This window comes from Myripristis murdjan, chromosome 11 (assembly GCF_902150065.1).
Source record: "Myripristis murdjan chromosome 11, fMyrMur1.1, whole genome shotgun sequence".
NCBI lineage: Eukaryota > Metazoa > Chordata > Actinopteri > Holocentriformes > Holocentridae > Myripristis > Myripristis murdjan.
Window position 1 is genome coordinate 21,535,365 of NC_043990.1, and position 24,418 is coordinate 21,559,782.

The 24,418-nt window shown below is 45.3% G+C and overlaps 1 protein-coding gene across 3 annotated transcripts in view; it reads left to right on the forward strand.

Annotated features, from left to right (window-relative positions):
• col8a2 (collagen, type VIII, alpha 2) overlaps window positions 1–24,418 on the forward strand; it is a 106,737-nt gene that overhangs the window by 69,057 nt on the left and 13,262 nt on the right. Inside the window, exon 1 of one of the 3 annotated variants that reach the window (XM_030063566.1) lies at window positions 8,311–8,321. The exons of the other annotated variants lie outside the window; for them this stretch is intronic. The gene's annotated coding sequence lies outside the window, so the exon portion shown is untranslated. Of the gene's footprint in view, window positions 1–8,310; window positions 8,322–24,418 lie in introns of those variants that run through there. 3 annotated transcript variants of the gene reach the window in all.

Consider the following 24,418-nt stretch of genomic DNA (forward strand, 5'->3'; position numbering starts at 1 on the left):
CCCAGATGGTAGGGTTTGGACCTCAGTAAGTTTTGCACCCAGGGCTTATCAGTCTAGACAAGATCTATTTACACATGTGTGCGTGTGTGATAAGCAAATAGTAGCCATTACCACGTCCTGGATGTGGGAGGGCAAATGTGTTTTCCCCATGGTGTGGATCAAGCAGCCGAAGTGAAAGACGAAGAAAAAAAACAAGCAAAAAATGAGTGTGACCACTGTGGGAGATGTGGTGAACTTCAAGAAGGGAGGGGGGGCAGGCGGTGGGGGTGGGGTGAAAGAAATTTGGCATGGTGCATGGAAACGGGTCTGGAGCCGGCGCGCTCACACACAAACACATAATACACGTCTGTGCACGCTCACACACACACACACACACAAAGCAGACAGACACTAGCACTCGTCATTCAAACAGCATTTTAAGGGCTATTTAAGCCATTCCAATAAAAACCACAGTCCTTATAATATGTTGTCCAGGGGAGACAGAGAACGAGGGAAAGTGTTGGGGTGGGTGAAGGGTTGGGGGCAGTAAAAGCTGGAGGAAAAGTAAGTCAGACAAAGTTTGTTTTGAAGTCTGCACTTTGAATCTCTCTCTGTCTCTCTCTCATGTTCTCTCTCCCTCCCTGCTTTTCTCTCAGAGAGGGAGCCGAGTTCTTCAGTCTGGGCAAAAGATTTAGTGATAATGGGAGGGTGTGAAGAGCTTATACTCCTGCCATTCTTATTGATAATCAGTCTGGTTCCTCCCTCGGCCAGACGTGTGCTGTTTCCCACCAGTGAGGCTCTGTAGGCTTAAGAGACCATGCCTTCTCTATTTTGACTTCTCTTCAATAGTCACGATTGTATCTGTCCACCACAAAGATCGGTTGCATGAGTGAGCTCAGAATATGCTTTGGTAGCTTAGAAGTCAAGGCTAAGTCACCCACATTCACTCCGAATCATGTTCAAAAAAGGTGAAAAAATGCACCATGAAATTTGAAAGTCCCTATGCACGGGTAATTCCATTTTGTGGTTTATTTGCTGGCAGGAACGTTCGCTAAAACTACTGTCTTACTCTATTCTAATCACTTAAAATTCTAACATTAATGCCAAACGTGCTCCGCCTTCAAAACTCAAAGACATTTTCAGGTCCACTTGTTAACCCTCATGTGCTCCAGTGAGCTGTAAGTGGCCCGGCTGGAGCTAGCAGCATAGCTTAGGTGTATTCAACTTGTGCCAACGCTTTGAACCTGGAACACATTTGGTATTAATGCTTGTATTTTATGCCATTGTAATCGAGTATATCAGTAACTTCTAAAGATTATTTTTTGGGGCTTTTCCACTTTATTAGACAGATACAGCAGCAAAGGACCGGGGCTGGAATCTAACCCAGGCTTTAGCTGTAACTAAAGCCTCAAGAATACGTGGTACGTGCTCTACAAAGCAGGCCACCAGGGTGGACATTGGCATTGTAATTTTCAAGTTTCACAGAGGAGACTTTCACATTGCGAGCAGTGTGAAAGCATGCGAGTGAATGGGTGAAAGTTAGTCTGGTCTTCTAAGCTACCCAAGCAGATTCTGTACATCCTTGCACAACAGATATTTGCAAGAAGTGAAAATAGGACTGTAATATCCTCTAGGACTTTGATACAGTAGGCATAACTTTGTAACATAACATAGGCACGACACTGACGGTGCACAGTGTCTCCGCATTGTTGCCCTAAACCCCGGTCAGCATCTTGTTACTAGGAAACATTTGAAGCTGAAGAAGATGTTGTGACCCTCTTCTGTGCTTTTGCTGCCTTTTGGTGGCGTTTACATTCCACCCCTCCAGAAAGTTCCTCAGCGTAGCACCACCCATATGCTACTGTTGCTTGAATCCACTCAATCCCCCCAACCCTCAGAAGCTGCCTTCAGACAACAAACCCTTTCCTCAGAAGACATGACAGACCAAACCAACATGTAACAGGAACGTGTGTGTAGGGGGGTTATCTGTCTGTCTCGTGACCTTAAATCTTTATCCAAGCTCAACAACTGCATATGCGGCGTTGCATTCCGACGACTGTTATTTCGGCATTATGTCTATTTGCACTGTTCTCAACGGAGACGCTGTGAAAGCCGTCTAAACACAGCTCTCTCATACCATACGATCCTGGCCAGTGTTAGCACAGCCGAGGGAGTGCAAATATGGACTAGGGCAATGGAGATGTCGGATAACCGCCGTGATCCCTGACTTCATTCCTCACATCTTTCTTTTTTCCCCCCTCTCTCTTGATCCTTTTTCGTTCCACCTTTTCATTATATCCACCCTCTTAGTCTGCCTCTTAAGCATGCAAATCCCCCTTCCTCTCTAAGGAGCTGTGCCCAGTTGGCGTTGCCATATTACAAGGGAGTTCTGGCTGCTCTTTGTGCCCACATCTCACCCACTAGCAAAAGCCTCGCCAGCTTCCTAAATTGCTTCTCTTCCTTTTTACTTTCATTTAGACTCACACAGAGCCATAATCCGCGTCCACACGCATCCACACACACATGCAGACATGCGCACATACCTACATGCACACATGCACACCCACCCAGACCCCCAGATACGCAGAGCCCCATGTGCATATGCTGTACAAATGACTGAAAAAGCATTGCGTATGATTTACAGAGGACCTACTAGCTTGTTCTCCCTCATGCCCGCCCATCTCACAACCCCACCCCCACCACACACCCACATACTCTTAAACTTGCGGTTTTGTGGGTGATTCAGTGCCTCGCCTCTCCTATTCCCGTCTCTTTTTGCTTTGTATTTGTAAAAAAAAAAAAAAAAAAAAAAAAAAATAGAGGGAGTTGGGGTTTTCGCCCCTACCTCTCCAAACCTAAGTAAACACATTTGCTTCCAAACCATACGGAGTCGCGCTAAAGAGACGCGTCAGACGGGGCCCGAGGTTGTGCTTTCTCAGCAGTGGATGAGTGATTTGAGAGGAAAGAGAGGTTTTGTGGGCAATTTACATACGCGGGACTCTGAGTCATTGCGGGGTCGTTTGCGGGCTGAAAGCAGCTAGTCCCCGGGCTCTGGACAGACCTTCATCTTGCTGTTTGACGTGCCTCAATCTCAGTTGCTGTGTCACTGATTTTTTTTGGTGTAATCGCACCCTTCAAGGGGGTACAGTGCGGTTGTCAGGCTATTGATGGGATTTAGGAGAAAAATGTGTGTAATTGCCCAGAGAGAGAAGTGAGGAGAGGAAGAAAGAGCACAACTGGGACAGGGAGAGAGAATGACAACACATACCTTCCACTGCTGTTGTGCACCACATGCCCTTGGAGGACAGATTTCACGGCAGACAGGGCCAGACTTGGTTGGCGATGCTCTTGCCCACCTCCCTGCCCTCTATGTGGCCCGCTACTGTATTGCTCAACTGGAAAGAAACAATGGCAGAGGTCTCATGCCAGTCTCAATGTGAGTGTTACAGAGAGACCTCCAGAGAGCTTAAAGCAGCAGCAGCTCACAGTACAGAAGGCTTGTCGAATATTTCCAGCTACTGTGAATACACACACACCTATACGGACATACACACACACGCACACACACAGATAACCCAAGTGCGTAACTATTACGTTGATATAATTTGGAAATCTGATGATTGATTATATTCAAGGGAATGGCAGGGTGGACAAGCATTGAAAAGACATTAAAATAATGAATTGTACGATTATGCAGATGGAGAGAGAGAGAGAGTAAGAGAGAGAGGGACTGAGGGAGTGTGTGTGTGTGTGTGTGTGTGTGTGTGTGTGTCTGAGAGAGAGAGAGAGAGAGAGAGAGACATTGTCTGTAGAGAGGCAAGCAAGTGCAGTGGTGGAATGTCCAGGAATATTTTAATGGAGCTTCTTTCTCCACACCTGTGGAACTAATAGCAAACCAGTGAAGTCAGTGAACTCCTATGAAAATATTTTGTGGAATGAGGGAGGGAGATGAATAGAGAGAAAGAGAGGGGAGAGAGAACAGGGGGGAGAGAAATCAGTTTGGAGGTTCATACCTAAAGACAGGCGTGTAGTTTGGCTTGGGCCTAGGATTTCCATTAAACGGCAGGTTTGAGGAACAAGATAATTGCTCTAGCAGAGACTCCAGGCTCAACCCCACCTCCTCGCTCCCTGTTTCCCATACACACACTCGAGCCCATGTGCTTCAGACCGTCTCACAGGAAAACACACTCATGCATGCACGCACACACACACAAGAACACGTGCAAAGTTTATTGATTAAAAAACAAACAAACATTGCACTTACATATTAGCAATTGCTCAATTTTTGTGCAGGAATTACAACCGGTAAACGCAAATGTCATTATTTTGTGCACTTTTTTTTTAAACCCAATTTTTATCAGCCAATCGGATGTGAACATATGCTTACTCAGGTTATATAAGGTCGTTGTGGGTATGAAGCCAGAGCACAGTGTGGAAATGGTCCTATACAGCAAGAGATGATGGGTTGAGGCTTTCCGCTGATGCAAACAGTCCCCTTATTGCTCCTTCCTTCTTTGGTGTCAGTGAAAGCTGTTGTTATCATACACATGATCAGTGCTTACAGGCTTGCTACCATGTCCCTTTTGCAATCGGGGTATGAGTAGTAGTGGTTTAAAGTCTTATTTTTCTTACTATCTAACCGTGGGCTGAAACTTGTTTCCACAGTAAATGAACTTATTTACAAGAGCCGACTTCAATTAAGTGTCATTTTCTTGATGTAAATGATCCGAGATATTCTGCCTTGTGTCAGGAAACTTGAGAGTGAAACATGGGAAACAAGAAACTGCATTGGCAAGTGGACTTTTCTCAACCAATTTGGAGAATTTTTCAGTTGTTTTTAGGGAAATAACTTTTTAAGATTGCATATTAGAGTAAATTACTCAAGATGGACATGATTTGCGCTGTTTCTTGATTTGTTTGGTTTTCCCTTCGCATACTCAAGTTTGAGAAATGCAGAGAGAACTTCAAACTTATGGGAAGTTGAGGCACTGTGTGAAGAAATACGACGTAGGAGTGTTAAAAGATTTTTTCCCAAACATGGATAACCATTAAGACGTTTTTCTGTGTATTTGGGTGTCTGCTTTAAGGAGTGGTGGTATGTTTATGAGCCCACTATTAAAATTCCTGTCTCCGATTAGGGCAAAGCCACTGACAGCATTCCATGAGTGGGAATGGGAATGCTAACCACATTATTATTGAGTGACAGACACTCAGGGCTCAACCACCAGCACGAGGGACAGATGGCTGACATGGCTGAGGACACCCAATAAAGAATGATGATTTATGCTGAGCATTGTCATTTTCCCTGCAACATCTTCATAGAAAGAAAAAGAAAATATAGCCGCAAGGGGCAATTTGAGGCATCCAAGCACCATCAGTGCAATTCAGCTGACAATGAGTTAGGGGAGGAGAATCATAAATTGCATCTCATTTTTTTTGGATGGAAGGACTTTATACCAAAACAGAACAAAATCTGGTAAATTGTTAGACCTCTGTCTATAGTAAGGACATCACAGTCTAATACTCAAGTCAGAGGAGGCCATTGATCTAGACATGAACTCAAGCACCTTGAAAATGAGACATGGTAAGATTTGAACTCTTAAACCTGTGGCCCCAAGATATCTAACCATTCCACTAAGTTAATGCTGTTGACCTCTGACTACTGTGGAGTCAGAAAAACAGTTGACACATGGGATATCCAGCTTCTAAACGCAGTAAATCTTTAGATTCTAAAGAATTACTGTGCAGTGTTGACAGACTGGATGGCTCTCCTCCCAGTTGGCCAATTTTGGGTTGCATTGTGTAGGAGGGTGGACAGGACTGGGTTGCAATGAGTTGGGCAGGGTTTTAAATACATTCAAAATTACAATAAATTGAAATATATATATTGATTAATTGCATTCCTTAGTTATGCAAACAATATGAATTATTTTCTCTCCACAGCCAGTCACTGAGCTCAACTTTGATATGACATAATTTTTATTCACTCTGGTGAGGGGACAACAGCGCTACACCTCAGTTGTGTTTCTTGTCCACATTATTGTTATTTATTTGGCTTTTCTCTGTCTCTGTGCGTGCATGTGCAAGTGTGTGTGTGTGGGGGGGTGCACTTCAGGTTGGCATAAAGTCAAGGTCTGTTTTGCAGTTCGCCAAGTTGGATAAAGCCTATTATTTTTGGTATTTGAGCTGTCTGTTTATTTTTTTCTTTTATTTTTGCTTTATTTTTGGAGCAAAGGGCAGAAATGGAAACACTTGTGAACACATAAATTGTTGTTTTATTATGCCATATTGTTTAGGAATTAATTTGTATTGTTTATCATCAAAAATATGTGGACATTTTTTAACCAGTTGAGGCGGATTTTGAACAGTCATTGGGCTGGAAAACATCAAACCAATCTGACAGCACAGTTTTGCTTTTGATAGCACCTCAGCGAAGGCAGTCTAGTAATCATGTCAGAGGAGGCCACTAATCAAACAAGGATGTCATGTCTGAAAAATTTAAAAATGGGATATGATGAGGTCTGAGCGATGACCCCTGGGGTTCAGAGACTGACTAACCCACTGAGGTACTGTAATGCTGCCTCTCCCAGACTTCCTTGCAGTTTGAGTCAACAAAGTGACATGGACCACCCAAGCACTGGAGTAGCAAACTTTTGTCTCACTTCAGTGAATGTGCTGAAGAAATGTCAGCTCTCCAGGACCTTTGATGGAATTTTAATGATTTTTTTAGTGCAATTTTGATGAAAATGTGTGTTTATGCTTGTAAACCACACCATTTTTCACCAGTCATGACCGATATTTTTTTTTACAATCAATTGGCCGTGACCTGAGAACATGTGGAAAATGTTTCATACAAATTCCTGCAGAACTTTCTGCGATAGCACTTTTATAGCGCCACCTATTGACAGACCTGGAAGCACTTTTTGACATATGCTAAGATCGTACGTAGGAAAATGTATTTTCAGTTTTGCATTGATTTGTTTCAAAGGTTGATGAGTTACAGCTGTTTTTCTGAAAACTAGTATGTTATGTAAACTTAACAAGCCATTTGCTGGTTAATGGCATTTAATATCAGCAAGAAAAGTAATAGCCTAATACTTCTATGTAATTTTTTGTCGCCTGAGTAGTCGGTGAGATTTCCAACTTTGCTGCAAAGTTTGGTTGCTCTAGCACTTACTGTCTCAGAGATCCACATACCTTTAGTGGAGAGGAATGGAAAAAATCAATCATCCAGGTAATCGTAATAGGGCTGGGACCTCCTGTTTTCTAGTTGAGTCTTCTTGGACTATTTGAAATGACTCAAGATATTCTTAGGTGCAGATTATTCTGTTTTCATGTGTGATAAAGAACATGTTTAGACTTAACAAAAACCAACAGATCATGATGATGGTGAAAAAACAGCATCCCAGAGAGTGACAAATATAGGATTTGACCCTGTGATCCTTGCAAGTGCTTCATAATTGGTCAAATTTCTGAGGTCACGGGGGGGTCACGTGGCGTGCCCAGCTAGAGGATTGGACATGACAATCGTCTGGTGGGTTTTGACTGACAGGTGTTTGGCTCGTGGGCAGATCTTGGCTGTGGAGAGAGAATGGGGTGCAGGCTAGAGGTTCAAAGGGAAGCTGAACCATTTACTTGCTTTTACAGTGCTACAGGGTCACATTCCTCCCCGACAGACTAAATCCTTCCAGAGATGTTCTTTAGGCAGAGCACGAGGGACACGAGGGTGTGAATGGGTGATAGAGAATTTACTTCCATTGTATGTATGTGTCTTGTTCAACAGGGGTGGGGAAAAAAATTGATCCACGTAAGAATCGCTATTCTTATTTTCTGCAGTTTGAATTGATTCACTTTTTTTTTTCAGTCATGCTATGGTTTCAGTTTTCCCTTGGCTAAGTAAGTCACAGGCAGCAATGCTTGTGAGTCCACAGTGCATCACAGTGCAGTGCAGAGTATTTCTAGAAAATTCTGAACGGGCAAAAAAAATAACTCTGTCCATAGCCTATTTCAGCTCAAAAGACATACGCCCCCACAGCGTCGTTGATAATGTAAGCTTTCCTGTCGGAGATCTGGAGTAATATTGGCCTGGTGTTTAATATTTGCCAGGCATTCACAGACTAATCTGCTCAAAACATCTGCAAAACGTTCAGCCGATGAGTCAAGCCTCCTTAAATCAGTTAAGTTTACTGTATATGGTAAAACAACTGCTTTGCCTCATTTCTGTTTGGTAAAATGTTGTGAGGGGGATTTTAGCTGTTGTGGCATGGCACAACTTGAGACACGTGGACCTGCTGTTACTGCTGTCACATTCACACCTTCCATGTAGAGTTCAGGAGAGTAAGGTGCAATTGACTGATAACTCCAAAAATAATGTAAACAGACTTATCAAACCAGGAGTATACAGTATATAAGGCAGTCAATAACTGAATCGTGATGGATTGTGATAAAACTGAATTATGAGGTCACAGGTGATTCCCACCCCTATTGTTCAATGATGATTATGTCAACGTGGATGAGAGTTATTATGAAACAAAGGCGCTCCTTCATTTCCCAGCCATCCTCAGTTACTAGAACAGAGCTAACAGTGGGCAGATAGAGGGCAAATAACTCTGGGGATCGAGCCCCTTCCAAGCTGCGGCCAACTGCCTGGCCGACTGCACCACACAGCTCTTCCCCTCACCCAGACTTTAATCTCCATCCCACTTTGATATCAAAGTCAGAATCCCTAATGTGGGAGGAATGGAAGGAAGGAGGGGAGAGAGAGAGAGAGGTAGGGATCTTGGGGGAATAATTGGGGAATATGGTTTCCAAAGCTGCGTGTTTTTCTATGAAGTTGTGAGACGTATTCAAGTCTGAAGATCAAACGGTGTGGTGCTTTTCATGTTCTCAGACCACAGCGAGTGAAGGAGCTGAGGTTTCCCGCAGTGGCCTGCTCTGTGTCATCGGAGGAACTCAACCAGCTCTCTCTCACTCACTCTCTCTCTCTTTCCCTCTCTCAACTGTCTGCCCATTTCTTGCCATTAAGCTGCCGTGTCAGTTGTTGGAAATTGGTTTCGACTTTGTTTGGTTCAATGGAAGTTGTTCAAGTCCCTCAATCAGACCCAAGATGATATCTTCTGCTCTTACAGTTAAAATGGCACACTCTTAAACCTGTCTCCCATGAATATCTGCACTACGGCCTTTTCCTATGCTTTAGGAAACACAATAGAATAGAATAGAACAGAATAGAATAGAGTAGAATAGAATAGAACTTTTCTCTTTGCATATGCTGTGAAAAAGAGGCCTACATCAGATAGATTGCTGATTGAGTCATTTTCTGGAGCTGTTAAAGTATCAGGTTCTTAACAGAACATAAACTCTGTTGAATGTAAAATTTGACAGATCATTAACAAGGGTGTGTCCCAAAGGAAATGACAAATGTTCTCACCTATGATCTCACTCTCACACACTTGTACATAGATTCAGTATGTCTGCCTGGGCAGGGCAAAGCATCATTCAAGATCATGGAGTCAACCAGCCTAATCTGAGCCCGCTTCCCACTTATTACCACTCACATTATTCCAACCGCACTTCTTTTGGCACTTCTCGCTCCACTTCACACCTGTTCGCCCACTGACAACTTGTAAACAAACTCAGGGAAAGAGCCACTCAGCACCCACTTCTTCTCTCCCCAATCCTCTGCGCTCTTCAGCCCTTTCATTCGCTCCTCTGGTGGGTCGATTCATTTAGGTTTGTTTGGAGTAATAACACGGCGGAGAATCCCACCCTTGGAGAGGTTTAGTTCACTGGAAGGACTGATTCGAATTCCACAAAGGCACACCTTTCCCTCTTTCGTCTTTATTAATGTTCCACATTAGACCTTTTATGTGTGAAACTGTAAACTAATGGCGCACAGTGAGCTTGTTGTGCTTGAGAATGCAATTAGTTATGGAGGAGACACACCTTTTAGCCAAGTGTTTCAAGAGTGATTTCTTTGGGAGAAAAACTTGTAAAGCTCCTGCAGCCCTACAGCTGCATCACCCAGACGTTTGAAAGGCGCAAGCTGACAAGGCCGCTGCTCAGTTAATTTTTTTTTTTTTGAAGGAACATGACTTGTGCACCTTGCCTGTTAAGACCCAGGACTAGTCTCTGTCTCTGCTTTGATTTATTTGCTCTGGATAGGCTCTGTTTAAGGAGCCTGGCCTCTGCTGCCTCTCATATCCACTCCATCCACCCCCTCTGCTCCACTCCTGTCCAAGGATGTGTCTCATTCTCATGTCTGTGGTGTAAGTTTTATTCCTCTCTAACTCTCATATTCCTCCCACCAATCCTCCCGTCCTCTCCAGCTGCCAAGTGGAGACAAAGAAGCTGCTTCAGCCCTCTTTTGGTCTGGTGATTATCTAAGCGAGAGCCCATCAATCTAAACTAACTCCAGACTCTCAAGAATGTCGCCTTCCTCTGGCTGCCAGGTCACAGATAAACACATATCTAATCCCACGAATCAGCGCCCTAATGACCCATTAGATGCATGTGGTCGCAAACTCTGATTGTGCGTCACTGTGCCAGGTAGACAAATATGATCTGATTAAAGCGCCAATCACAGATCACATCCCTATTCAGAAAACAGACAAATAGTTCTTCAGTGTTTCTTTATTTCCACTTAATTTCATCCGTTTGGTACATAACACATAATGAGAGGGCTATTATTGCGTCTAGCCTCGCGGAGGTTGTGAATGCGCTGTTTTACTGCTTCTTGGCAGCCCTACAGGAATTCCATGGAGCAGGTGAACGAAGAAATGGAGCGCGTTTAGGACTACACAATTATCTGAATGTTGGTTGTCATTAATCGCTCATTCATTTTTTTCCCCCTCCATCCTCGTGTGCCGTGCTCAAACTCAGCGGCAGCAACATTTTGGGAGCAGACCAGACACTTTTACAGCCCATTACCCGTAAATTCACCCTGATTTTGTTGTGTTTACAGCAGTAACAGATGTGCAAATAATTCCGCGTTGTTGTGTTCCACCAAATTAAATCATATCTGCGATTTGCGGTAATTAGTTGTGGGTTATACACGGGACATGCCTTCTCTGGATTGTCCCCAGACTTGTCGATGAGGACTCGGGGTGCATGCGCCACCGCCTTTGATCTCTGTCATTACATCATGTCTCGTAGCAACTAGAACATTCCATTGTCTCTGTCTGATCACCTCCTGACGAGTGCGCCGTGGAGATAAGAGAGGAGGAATGAACAGATCTGGTTTTAATATAAAAGGAGCCCTGATGAAATCAATCACAGTGGGGAACTGAACAGGGAGTCACCCAGGTCACCGTTAGTGTCAAGTGTGCGGAGGGATTGCGAGAGGTGTTGACAGGACAGACGGGAAGGTCAGAGGGAGAAATAGAGTGAAACATAGCAAGAGTAAGAGAGGGAGGGAGAGAGAGAGAGAGACAGAGGGGACATCCTCTTCCCCATTTGCATCATAACCATAACTTCTCAGGGAGGAAATACTGAGTTAACCCCTATATCTAAGAGGCACACTTCCCCTGTCCTGCTCCAGGCCTGGACAGATTTATCCCTCCTCTCCACCCCCTGTCCCACCTCCCACCCTCCCCCCCACCTGCAACATCTGCACTTGCTTCTCAGATCTCCCTTCCTACGACACTGACTGATGGCTGAATTTTCCGTCATTCGTCTCACTTAAGTCTACCTGACACAGAGATACACAGGACGTAACAGATGTGAGAGGCGGCCAGGACAACTGTTGTGGCTACATGTCAGATGAAGTTACACTGTGACGCTGTTGCTTCCTCCTTACAGTATGTCGTGGTGCCAACTGCTCAAAGCCAAAGTTTAGAAAATGGTGTAATGCGTGAGAAATGCAAGCAAACTGTCATTTTCACAGAAACGTCTATGAAACTTGACTAGTGTTTCTCAGTGCGAACTGCAATGCGTTCTCTAATTGGGAAGTAGTCAAGCCATTATATAGCCAGTGCAGCAACTTTTTTGTTTCTTTTTCTGCCGTATTCAAACAATAATTACAAGGCACAGCGCTCCTGGCAAACCAATATGTCTCTGTCTCCCTTCCTTCCTTGATATTTAACAAACACGTCTCTAGAGTCGTGCTGGATCAAGAGCAAATTAGGTAACAGCACACCCAGCTTGTGTTCTGTCTAAAATCAAGAATGCTTCAGCTAATGACTATGAGTAATCCAAATACGTTTTTCAGACATATTAATGAGAACGAGGGCTGTTGCCGTTTTGAGCAAGCCAGCTTTTTTCCCGTTTCTTTTTGGAAGGTTCATTGTGATTATATTGCCAATTTTAGATGTCTGCCTGAGTCTGATTGGCTGACCTGTAGCCTAATGTGCACTTCCACAAGGAAATGTACTGTACTGTTATGTTGTGTGCCACCTTAAGCCTGCCACCAATGGCATTATGGAGTGGTGAAGTCCCGCCCATCCACTTCCGGTACATGGAAGCAAGCAAAAAATTATAAATGCGATTCAATGGGTAGATAAAAATTATTTTCTAGTCCCATTTGAATTGTGCCATGGATTTCACATATGTTGTTTGCGATATTTAAAGATAATTTTTCACGCAAAGAAGACTACAATTTAGCGCAAAGAATTTTGATAATGTTTTGTGTGAGCCCGCTTTGTGAACTACAACTCTTCGCTGCTCTCCACGTGAATGATATACGTCACCACCCACACTGGAAGCCTACAACAGACATGGCGATTTCTCTGCTCCGCGCTGAGCTTTTGAGGTTCTGAGTTTCTCCGTCTGACGGCGGGGTCCGCTCGCCCTCCCGCCCGGCCCGGCGTTCTGTCGGCCCTCAGAGAAGTGCATGTCGGGGGGTGAGGCGGACAATTGGGAACAAAACACACCAGCGGCTTGACTTGAATCTGGATGGAGAAGAAAGGGAGGGAAAGCGCGATGACGTGACGTCACATACGCGACACAGCATGTAGTCTTTCTAATTGTGTTTTCTCGACAACATTTAACTGAACAATGGTACAATAAACGGTCAGTCTCTTGACATGAAAAATTATCATTTAAGCCTATAAACAACATTTGTGTAATCCAAAGCATAACGACAGGGAATCAGAAAATAATTATTTTCTGTCCATTGAACACCATTCATTTTTATCGCTCCGAAAGGTCCCATGGGGGTCCACCGGAAGGGGCGGGACTTCACCACTCTATTACACCTGTTACAAAGTCTACGCAAGGAACACTAATGAAATTCAAAAGGCGATGGAGGGGCTGTTTAGAGTTCTCATATTCTGCCCGAACCCGACCCGACCCGACCCGACCCGACATTTTCGGGTCGGGTCGGGCCTAAAATTTACGTGAATTGGGCGGGTCGGGTCGGGCTTCGGGTTCTGTGGGGGATTTTTTTTTTTTTTTTTTAAATAAAAAAAAAGTAGAATTATGTGTTCTGTTATTGATTATGACGTTTCATTTTTATGTGACTGGTGGAGAGAGTGAGAGACTGGATTGGATTTGGAGGCTAAACTTTCAGTGACAGACAAACAGCTGTGCGAGCGCAGCGCCAACAAGTGAGAGAGAGTTGCAGCAGTATCCCGCTGTGCTGGCACACTCGGCAGCAGGGACGGTTTTTGCTATGGGCAGTGCAACTGGGGGCGCAATCTACTTGGGGGCGCACGAGAAAAAAAAAAAAAATCTCCAGTTTTCTAGACTACCGTATTGACCCGCACATGCCGCGGCACCATCAGTCGGCATCAGGCGGGCCAGCCGCGGCACCGTCCGATACCGCGCCCACCCGTCAGGTCTGCCGGATCTGACAGGTGAGCTGCCTGATGCAGGCCGGTGCCGACCGGCTCTGCTAAATAATGGCGAATTTGGCGATTAGGGGCGATTTTTTTTTTTTCGGGCTTTATCGGGCTGTCGGGCCTAAAGTTCGGCTAATTAGTCGGGTCGGGTCGGGCCTCGGGCTGGCCCAGTCCGGCCCGGGTCGGGTCGGGTCTTAATTTTCAGGCCCGATGAGAACTCTAGGGCTGTTCCTCAGATTCTTGCACAGCGAAATGTGCAGCAGATAAAGAAATAGAAGACATATTTTGTTTGTTCCTGGGTAAACAAATGGCAATGGTGGCAGGTTTTGAAGACAGTCTGGCAGAATTCATCTGCACTATTTCTCTTTTGCAAAATTATTTTTTGCAGTGACGAAGCAACATGTAAAGCACAAATTCCACCATGTTAGCCATTTTTAAATCCCCCTGTCTTGCATAAATTCTTTGCATAAATTTCCCTGTGTGGAAAATATATGCTTAACCTCAGACTACAGCCACAGGAAACTATGTAAACAAACAGCTTGCATAGGTCAAGGGCTTGCACTGGCATATGTGTCCCTTGCATAGACTGTATAACAGGCCCTAGTATTCAGGTGTTACTGAGTTCAGCCTGTGTTGACTACTCACCCACTGCCACAATATGCAGCCACTGCAATACTGAGGGCTTTGCACAGTGCTACCCAGGCTATTTCTGTGTCCTCATGTCTGAGCCTGCGTGCACAAATGTGTGTGCGCTTGCTTCCATACACAGTCGCATTAATGTCTATATGACCTGTAGGCATGTGTTTACTTGAAACCCAGCATCTGTGTGCAAGCACAAACTAAATCAGACATGCAGCAATGTGAGGCAGTGTGAAATAGGACTGGGCACGTTCCCAGGCCTCCACTTGTCATCCTCGTTTCCGGAGAGTGTCTGACCCCTCCCAGGGCTTCTTATACTATCTGGTCTGACCTGTGCTGCTCCCTGGTGGCTCTTATAGCCTTCATAAGCCTTGGCGTGGGCCCGTAGTACACTGCTCTAAAGGGACACACCACTGCATGTTCTCAAAGTTTTTACATGGCCCTGCGGACGCATGTCAGCGTTACAGACCACAGCCAAATGGCCTCTTTTATGCATTTCATACTAGAAAAGCAGACTGATTTTGACTGCACAGATGTAGCCGTAGTAGAAGTCCCACTTATCACATGCTTGCTCCAGAAATTGCTTGGAAAGCCTTGTGGGACTATTGCAGGATATGTGAGGGGTGGCTGGGAATCTACAATGGTCTGTATGTTTTTTTTTTTTGTTTTTTTTTTATCCTGCATTCCTGTTTTGTGTCAGTGGCCCTACATTGTTCCACTCCAGTTTGTTACCCTACATTTTATGTCATCCCATCTCCAACAATAGTACTTCATCCGTCTTTTCTCCCTCTCGCTGTTTTCCTTCATTGCAAGTTGTCATTTCTTTCTTCTCTCCCTCCAATTCTCCTCCTTTTCATTTTTTTTTTTCCCGATCATATTTGCAGAGAAGCACACACACACTCGCACACACACATGCACGGACACACACAGCCATGTTTATACAGCCCAGTGGTGTTTTTGGGAGGTGTGAGGCTAGGGCTGGCAGGGTCGTCTTACACAGCCAGCACTCTGAGCCAGCAGCTAATAAAGACTAGCATTGATCCTGATGGGTGGGGTGGGCCTCAGCATGGACCACAGTCGTAGGGGCTATGCACTGTATGCTGGTGGTCTGGTTAACATGCGCGCATGAGTGTGTATGAGCGTTTGTGTAAGCGCGTGTGTGTGTGTGAGACGTGACCCAGGCCCTCTGAAATTTGCGGCTTCTTTTCTGCTGGTTAGGTCTGCAGTGCACCCAGCTGGGTTCAGCAGTGTTTTAAGTGAGTGATCAATCAACCTGAGGCTAATGAACAGTTAATGGTCCTCAACTGGGGTTCAGAGTATTTTCCATGTTAAACAAGGGGTGGGCTAGTAGAGGGAACAAGTGATTTTTGAGCAGAGAGGGATTTAGAACATTTCCCTCTGCTGCTATATCAAGAGCAGAGAGAGGAGAGGAGAGAGGCAGAAGAATAAGGGAGGCTGAGGGGTGTCACAGTTTGCTTCAAAAGCAGATTCAAACTTGTGACCTAGACCCCTGAGCTGGGCTGCATGCTCTGGCTGTGTGATCCGAGCTCATAAATGATGTTATGCATCACAGAGACTCCCAAACACAGCCACACACACTGTTACACAGTCAACCACCACTCCTAGAGACAGACACACCACAAGAGACAGAAAGATACACTCCTAATCCATATCAGTCAGTGACATCTCGACTTTGCTATGGGGTGTGAGAGTCCACAGCCCATCAGTTAATGTCATCCTGACACAGAAGAAGCTCAGTCATCAGCTGCAGACTGAACACGAGCTCGAGACAGGCAGGAGGCCCGAGAGTGGCTCATATCTAGCACAGCATCTTGCGCAGACACAATATGTATCCAATTATATGACTTTCTCATAACTGTCATGATAAGGAAGCATGTGTCAATGTAAAGTGTGGACCATTTCCCTTTCATGTATTGTTCTGGTTTAATGTGGTTATCCTAAAGTTGTTGTTTTTCGGTGACATCTTTGGTGCTAAGTGCTCATTATTAGGTTTTTTTTTTTTTTTTTTTTGGTGCTGCACTTCTCACAGATATCACTTGTCAATCAAATAGTGATGTCTTTCTCCTTTCTGTTGCCGAAGTTTGCGTTTCAGTCACAGTTGCTATTGCTGTTCATACAAGGTAGCCACCTCGTTTTCTGTTTATTCCAAATAAAACAGTATTAGTGCTGCCTGAAGCATAATATGCATCACTGTGTGCCAGAGGATTTCTCTCAGCAAAGACTGACCTGACCTGTGAAGTTTTTAACTTTCACAAACTGGCTATAGGTTAAATTGCCATTGGCTTATATCAGTTGACAAAACCAGCAGCAAAGCAGGTATTGATTTATAAGAAAATGTCGTGTAATATTGGGGAATGGGCCTCCTTCACTCACATGCCAAATGTACAACTGACTTATATGGATCCAGAGGGAATCTGCAGAAACCCCACAGCTGCTACCTGGTTTTACAAATTGTTGGCCAGGTATTTCATATAGGAGTACAGCTCCCAACCATAGTACAGTGGGATTTCTCTCTTCCTGCTCTATTGTCTGCTGACTTGGTTGTCTGCCCTGCTGCCTGTGCCAGAGAAGCCCATTCAGATGGAGCCCAGTCAGTCTATAGTCCAGTAGCCTCCGGCATGGAGGCATTTCAGCTCCTTCAGGGGGATTTGACCAAGATTTCCTGCCCCTTATTAAATTATAATCTCCTCTCTACCTCTCTTTCTCCTACTCTCTCCATTTCGGTCAGAAAAATAGGCCTCCCTCTCTTTTTTGCTGCCAACCGATGTGTATGTTTCTGTGTGTGTGTGTGTGAGTGTGTTTCTGTGTGTGTCTCTGTGTGTGTGTGTGTGTGTGTGTGTGTGTGTGTGTGTGTGTGTGTGTGTATGTGCACGTATGTGTGAAGTCGTTACAGCTGCCACTGGAAGGAGTGTGTGAGATGATTGGCGGGGCACACATCTGAAGTGGGTCAAGAGGGAGATCAAGAGCTAAAGCTTTTACTTTCTGCTCCCTTTCATTTCTCCCCTCCATCTCCCTGTTTTTCTTTCTGCCTGTTGTGATGACTTCATGTCTCCTTCATGGTTTCTTGCTCTCTCTCTCTCTCTCTCTCTTTCTCTGTGTCTCTCTGTCCTTCTGTTGTTTCGATCTCATTTACGGTCATAACTATGACCGTAAATGAGATTTCCTCGTCTCCCTCTTTTTACCTTCCTCCTTCTCTCTCCCTCTTTCCGTCCCTCGACACGAGTTTCCATCTCCTTTCGTCCGTGCCTCACTGATAGCCTTTGACAGTGTGATCCGCATTAGCTTAGCATTTTCATGGAGTGTCAACCTGTGGAATCCTTCGATAGAAAGGACTTTTCTGGGCTTTTCCCTTCTGGAAGTCATCGCCAGCTATGTGCAGTTTGGGACTTTTTCCAGTCCTGGCAAAAAAAGCACGGAACAATTGATGGCTTGTGATTGTTCCGGGTTTAGCCCCCTTATTTCACTGCCCCAGAACATTTCACACATCCAGAGTGCCGAATCCTAAATAAATCCATGCACTCTCCACATGGGCCGACTCACCGCCACAGCCAGCCTTGCCTTTGGATGAACTATCACCATGGATTTGTTGACACTTGGTCAGGAAATAACAGCGTTGTGAAACTACACACTGCACCTCACAGCACTTACTGAAACTCACTGGAAGACTTGCTCTGCTTTCCCTGGTTTGTACCTTTGCTCTACCTGTTCAAAGGCCTCATTCTGGCAGACAGTGAGCCACCCACCCGGAGGGGCGAACAAGGTAACAGCGTGCTTGGAGACATGGCACTGAGACAAGAGACATAACACAGACCCAGCCCTGCACTTCTAAGTGCAACACAACACTAGACCCTTTTGGGCCCGACCTAGGCAGTCGTACACCTTTCTACCCTGCACTGCGCCATCCTATCTATCAATCCGTTTTGCTTTCAGTTGCCTCGTTCGCTCTCTCTGTTTCTCTTTGGCGTTATGTTAAATGGGGAATAACAGAGTTGAGTATGTGTCAGTACTTGTGGGCTTACACACTGGAACAGGAAAAAAAAGCCATGCTTGGTCAGGTCTTGGCAGCACACAATAAGAGTATTCACACCAGCAATGTGCTGCGCGGAGAGCGAGAGGCTTAAGGAGGAGAGAATAAGGGGAATCAGAGAGGGAGAGAAAAGAGCTGAGTTTGCCAGTCAAGACCTAGAGAGAGAGGGACAGAGTGATCATTCTGATTTACAGGGGATTATGTTACTGGGTGTCCTAGAAGTTTTCCTACTGAGGTGAGGTCATGCTGCTTTGAACCAGTGACGATGCCCACTCATTCACATCCTCCTCTTTGGTGCAATATTCATATCCATAAATCCTTATCCTTGTATTAATCTCTCGTTTTTTCAAATGACATGCTATTTCTGCTCAGCCTTGCCTTTGAGTGATTGATAAGAAGCCAGTAATGTCACGTTTTGAGCGCGGAGCAGTGTGCTTTTACTGCAGCCTGACTCGCTCCATTGAGAAGCAGGAGATATATTGCTCTGGAAAGATGGAAGCCGATTTCCCTTTATGGGATTATTTTTTCTACTCGTTTCTCTCGATTACCTAATCAGCCGCTCATATTGAGTTTAGGTGCACCGACGGGTCAGGCGAAAAGGTATAGCTCCGTCTGTCTGCCTAAGGATCCGTGCTTTTTTCGCGGCTCCTCGCTGCTTCTGCTGTAACTCATTTCTCAGCAGGTCGGTGTCGAGGTCTTGCACTGAACTTTTTGCAGACTTCCAACCGCTCTCCCTCGCTGTCTCAGGGGACAGCCTCTCTTCTCTTCATCCTGTCTGTCTAAACGTGAATGGCGTCACAGTTAGACAGATGAGGTGATAGAGCATGAATCTGTGCAGGTCCAGACTGGCTAATATATTATAATTAATGCTCTTTCACTGGCCTCAAAATGTTCCCGCTGCAGGCTGAAGAATGAAGGAGGGCCTCCTTCCCAGCATCCATATAACTGTACATGTGTTAAGTTCTATAGGTTAATAGTTCTGCGACTAATTAGCCTCACTTTGACTGCGCCTCCCTCAATCCCTGAGTATGCGTATACACATACACATATGCACTATCCATCATCCCCCATCTCATGATTAGCACGTCTGCTTCTGCACTCAGATCAGCACCCATGGGTATTAAACATGTTCCTCTGAATGAAACCATCAAGAATTTGAAAACCCCTCGTCTGCCCCTTCTTCCCCTCCTGCTGTTTTCCTCACACCCCTTCAACCATTCTCACTCCCCATGCTTTCTGCCACCAATACCTCTGTTTCTTTCGCTCTCCCTCCTCAACCGCTCCATCAGCATAAACTCACCCCTCCTCCGCCTGTCTCCTAAACCTCCTCTCACCCGCCCTGCTCTTCAGGGATGTTAGCAAAACACAGCCCTACTCCACAGGTACCGTTTCCTGAATTGATGAGGCTCTTCTCTTTTCCTTCACCTCCTCCATGTTTTGTTATGGTTTTTTTTTTTGCACTCCTGACAGAAAGTGAGGCCTGATTCAATCCCCCGCTCCATCTTGTGGCCTTTTTCAGTTCCCCTCATCTTCATCACCACCATTATCCGGCCATTCATTCTATAACCTCCTCCTTTTCTCAGCAGTGATTCATGGGATTTTGTTTCCACCTGATTTCCCTGTCAGCGTTTGGACTGTCGTCTTCAATTTAGCTGTTTCCCATGCACAGAGGGACAGAGATACATGAGAAAACACAATCAGTCATGCTGTTAGAAGGGAATTGCTCTTATTCCCAAAGTTTGGAAGCAAAGCAACAAGCTAGAGTAGACAAATGAATGAACAGGCAGACATGGGCAAGCATGACAAATGTATCTGCAGGTACCTGTGCTCGGGCAGGCAACCTTCTCTTTGTATGCATAAAGTTGAAGAATGCTCAGAGTGTCATCTGCAGTCCAGCTATATATCATCTCATCACTATCCAGAGAGAGGAGGGAGAGAAAGATGGATGAGGTCTGTTAGTCAGTGGCATCCTGGGAACAGCCTGAGATGGATGAGCGGGATAGTGGTTGAATTTTTCTCCGTCTCTCTCTCTCTCATTCTCTCTGTCTCTGACCTGAACTTTGTCTTTCTGGCCTCACGTTGGTATTAGCGCAGTGTTATTTCCCGGCTCCAGTGTCTTGTCATATGAGAAACCCTCAGAGGCTGAAAGGGAGATGGAGAATTTGGGGTGTGCACATGAATGGGTGAATATAGGTCCAATATCTGATTGATGCCTTCATGTCTGTGTGAATAAACGCCAACATTTCTGTTAAAAGTGGAGCCTGTGGAAGAGAGCCTAGAGAGAGTCAAGGGTGTATTTTTCGGTTGCGCAGGAGGGCCAATGTTTTCCTTAGACACACAGGTGGTGAGACAGAGGCAGCCAAAAAAACCTGTCACCACACTTTCCACTTGGTAGCACCTAAAGTGACAACTGCGTCTTATGCATCATGCAGTAGATGTACATTTCTATGTACATACATGTGCACATTCACACACACACACACACACACACACATACAGGTTATATGAATAGCCTCACTGTGCCCCCGGGGCCTACGCAGTCATCAGTGAGTGATTATTTACACAAACGGTGTTGAGTAATATGGGGTGCCTTCAAAGCCACCACGAACTGTGACCTTCATACTCAAGTAATGTGCTTGTGAGGTGAGCTGACACCCGGAAAGGCGTAATGACCCAAGTGCCACTCAGGCTAAAAGGGGGATTACATCATCCCAAAGAAAGTGGTTCTACAAATAAAATCCCACACGCTCAATTTCCTCTCGCCCCTCACACACAAACACACACACACACACACACACATGCCCTCAGACTCAATAAGCGCTGAGTGCTGGCAAGTTGTGTAAGTGCTACACTCGCTCATTCATTCCCTCCTGCTCTCTGTCTCTCTCTCTTTCTCTCTCTGTCTCTCTCTCGTGCATGTTTAGAACAAAGCATACACACAGGTCAATGGTCAATGGAGCTCTGTGTTGTGTGGAACAGCTGCTTTACTCACATGTGTGTGTATATTTGTGTACATTGTAAGAGTTTGCGTGATGTTTATAGGCGCATGTCTCTTTGGTACCAATCTGGAAAAATGTCTTGACACTAGACTAGATTGAATAATAACCCACAGGTGTATTAACTGAAATCATTCTAAGTTATACCCTTCTTCCTCTCTTGTGACAGCCACTGCATCCTTTTCCATGAAGAGAGGAGCTTTATTTCAAATATTTCCCTGGTGAGTTTATAAAGGGAGTGCCGTGGTGTAGCAGCATGGCTGTGGTTGAATAAGATCTGACCACCCATGTGGGTTCATGGTTACACTTAGGGACACGGCTATGGCTATGATTGTGGCTGAGGTTTGTAAGAATTGGATGAATCAGCTAAAATATGCGGTCAGGGTTTAGGTATTCTCCTTGTAAACGATGTGGTTGTAACCAAGGTATGATCGCGACCGCGGTTGTTGCAGGACCATTTGGTGTTTGTACAAATGGCTAAGCTTGCATTATGCGGTACATGATGGTCAGGTGTTGATGCTCTCACTTAAGGAGCGGCTCAAATGTTAGCCACAAAAAAAAGAAACCTCCTGCTCTTCCTTCCACGACACCGAATCCTCACACTTGGTATACCTATCAGCTCTCTGTGGCACGTGGTTTAGGAAATGCCTGGTTAAGGGAAGTAGAGACGGATGACCTTCAACCCCACCTGCCCGGTGCTGCTGATTTCATTAGCGGGCAGACTGAGTGCTTAGGGAAGTGTCTGCTTGGCTCGTGCTAAGCCACGGTGTCTGTGTCTCTTCTGCCTGTCTGGACAGGCCACTTGAGATGCTGCTGAGTTTTGGTTTGGAGGCTAGTGAGTCTGCCTTGGCTGCCCCGAAGCCCTCTCAGCTTGGTGTTTTCGGCTCCATTCAAATGGTATCCGATACATGTTCGAGAACGCGTCGACCACAAACGTTGTGTTTGGTCTGTATCTGTGACTCTGATTACCAGGTGGTTTTGAGATAGAACTGTGGGGCCCGTGTGGGGAAGTGGTGTGTGTGCGTCTGCAAGAGAGAGAGAGAAAGAGTGGGATGTCTGTCTTTGTGTTTGATGTGGATGTTAGACATAGCATTCTCTAATTCAACAGCTGTCTAGAGGCAGGAACAGTAGAGCTCTGACTACTACAGTGCCATGGAGTTGGCAGCGCACCTTTGCCCCAGGGATCAGTCACCCTAATTTCCTCCTTCTTGCTAAAAACAATTTTCTGTTCTGATTTGTATTTTTGGAGCTGTTACTGTAATGTCTTGTGTGTGGTGTTCTTTTTTCCTCTTGAATCTGTTTTATATAAAATGTCACCGCTCTGCCAGACAAGGCTTTTTCCCTGTAACTTTGGATGCTGCTCATGTCTAATGACTAAGAGAGGCTTTGATTCACCATTAGCCCCTCTCTCTCTCTCTCTCAGATTCAGTGTTTTGTTATGGTTTGTTTGGAATGGCCCGACTTCATGTGAAAATGGGGGAAGTTAACAAGTTTGAGTGTTTTTAAGACACCCTTCATAACTGCTTACCAGAGGTATGCGTTTGTGCTCACATGCATACCGAGTTATGTGTGTGTGTGTGTGTGTGTGTTTCCTTACGTGGGTGTTCTTGTGTGTGAAAAAAGCATGTATGTGTCTCGCTCCAGCAGTGGCTCATGGTGGCCAGCCAGACAGGATTGCGTGAGATTTTTTAACAACGTCTGCAGAGCTTTTCAACAAAAACATTTGATAAACAGATTGTGGAGGTCTGCGAACCCGTCTGTGTCTGATCACCATGCATGCACAGCGGGTGTGTGTGTTTTTGTGTGTCCCTCTGGTTCTTTGGAGAGCTTGACGCCTGCAGGATGGTGGGCACCCACAACCACCAGTTAAATTACCCCTGCCACAAAACCACAGACCCCAGACCAGCTCCTTTGCCAGCCAGCCAGTGAGTCGGCCAACCACCAAACACTGGACTACCAATATTGCTTTCTCTCTCTCTCTCTCTCTTTCCCGTCTGTCTCTTGCTCTAGTTCTCCCTAAATCTCTCTCGCTGTTTCCTTCTCCATCTTAATGTTGTGTTTTTCCTGGATTGGGTTTTGGCTCCATACAGTATGAGCATTTAAGGAAGTGTTGTTTTTTTTGGTTTGTTTGTTTTGTTGTTGACCAGATTTCACCAACATACAGGAAAAGGAGCACGCATAAATGGACAAATGCCCTCAGACTCACACACAGACGTGACTAATTACAAAAAAACTAGCTCAGGGGCTTTAAGAAACACATTGGTAAATGGCTGTAAAACAAGAATTTGACTGCCTAAGTCTGTGCTTGCTAGTACTAAACGACCACAGACGATGGCAACAGAAAAGCTGCAAAACAGACCCAATCTCTACACACATGGTGGCAATGAGCACACCTTTTTCTAAGCGTTTGTGAGTCGAGGCCTGCTTTGATCTTCCCAACTTCACTCCCAGCTCCTGCTACAAATTTGTCTCAGTGTGTGTAATTTGACGTAATTTTCAACCAACAAAATGTCAGATCGTTTTCAAATTAGAAGATGTCAACTGCTTTTCATGGAATTGCAGTGCCAAGCCGTAAACTGTTTCTGACTGAACTCTGCTCTCGCCATCTGCATCCAAATGGCTCGGCGGGCACTCGATGAGACGAGCAGGCTGAAGAAGACTGTGATGTCACCGCCTGAGATATAGCCTGGGAAAAGCCGTCAATACACATCAATAACATGAGGGAAGCCGCACGAGATGATGAGGACGATGAGACAGAGAGGGATGGGAGGGGAGAGGGATGTTACTGATCATATCGGGTGATCAAAACAAGTGTGTGACCAAGGGGGAATCTGCTTATAGCATACAGAGACAGGTTTGGATGAAAGTGGGAGAGCAGCAGTTGAAGTGTGTGTCACCAGAGTAGCTATCAACCGAGTGTGTTTCTACTCCATCGTATTCTTTGTCTCTTGGTTAGACTGCTTTGCAATCTGTCCTCATGA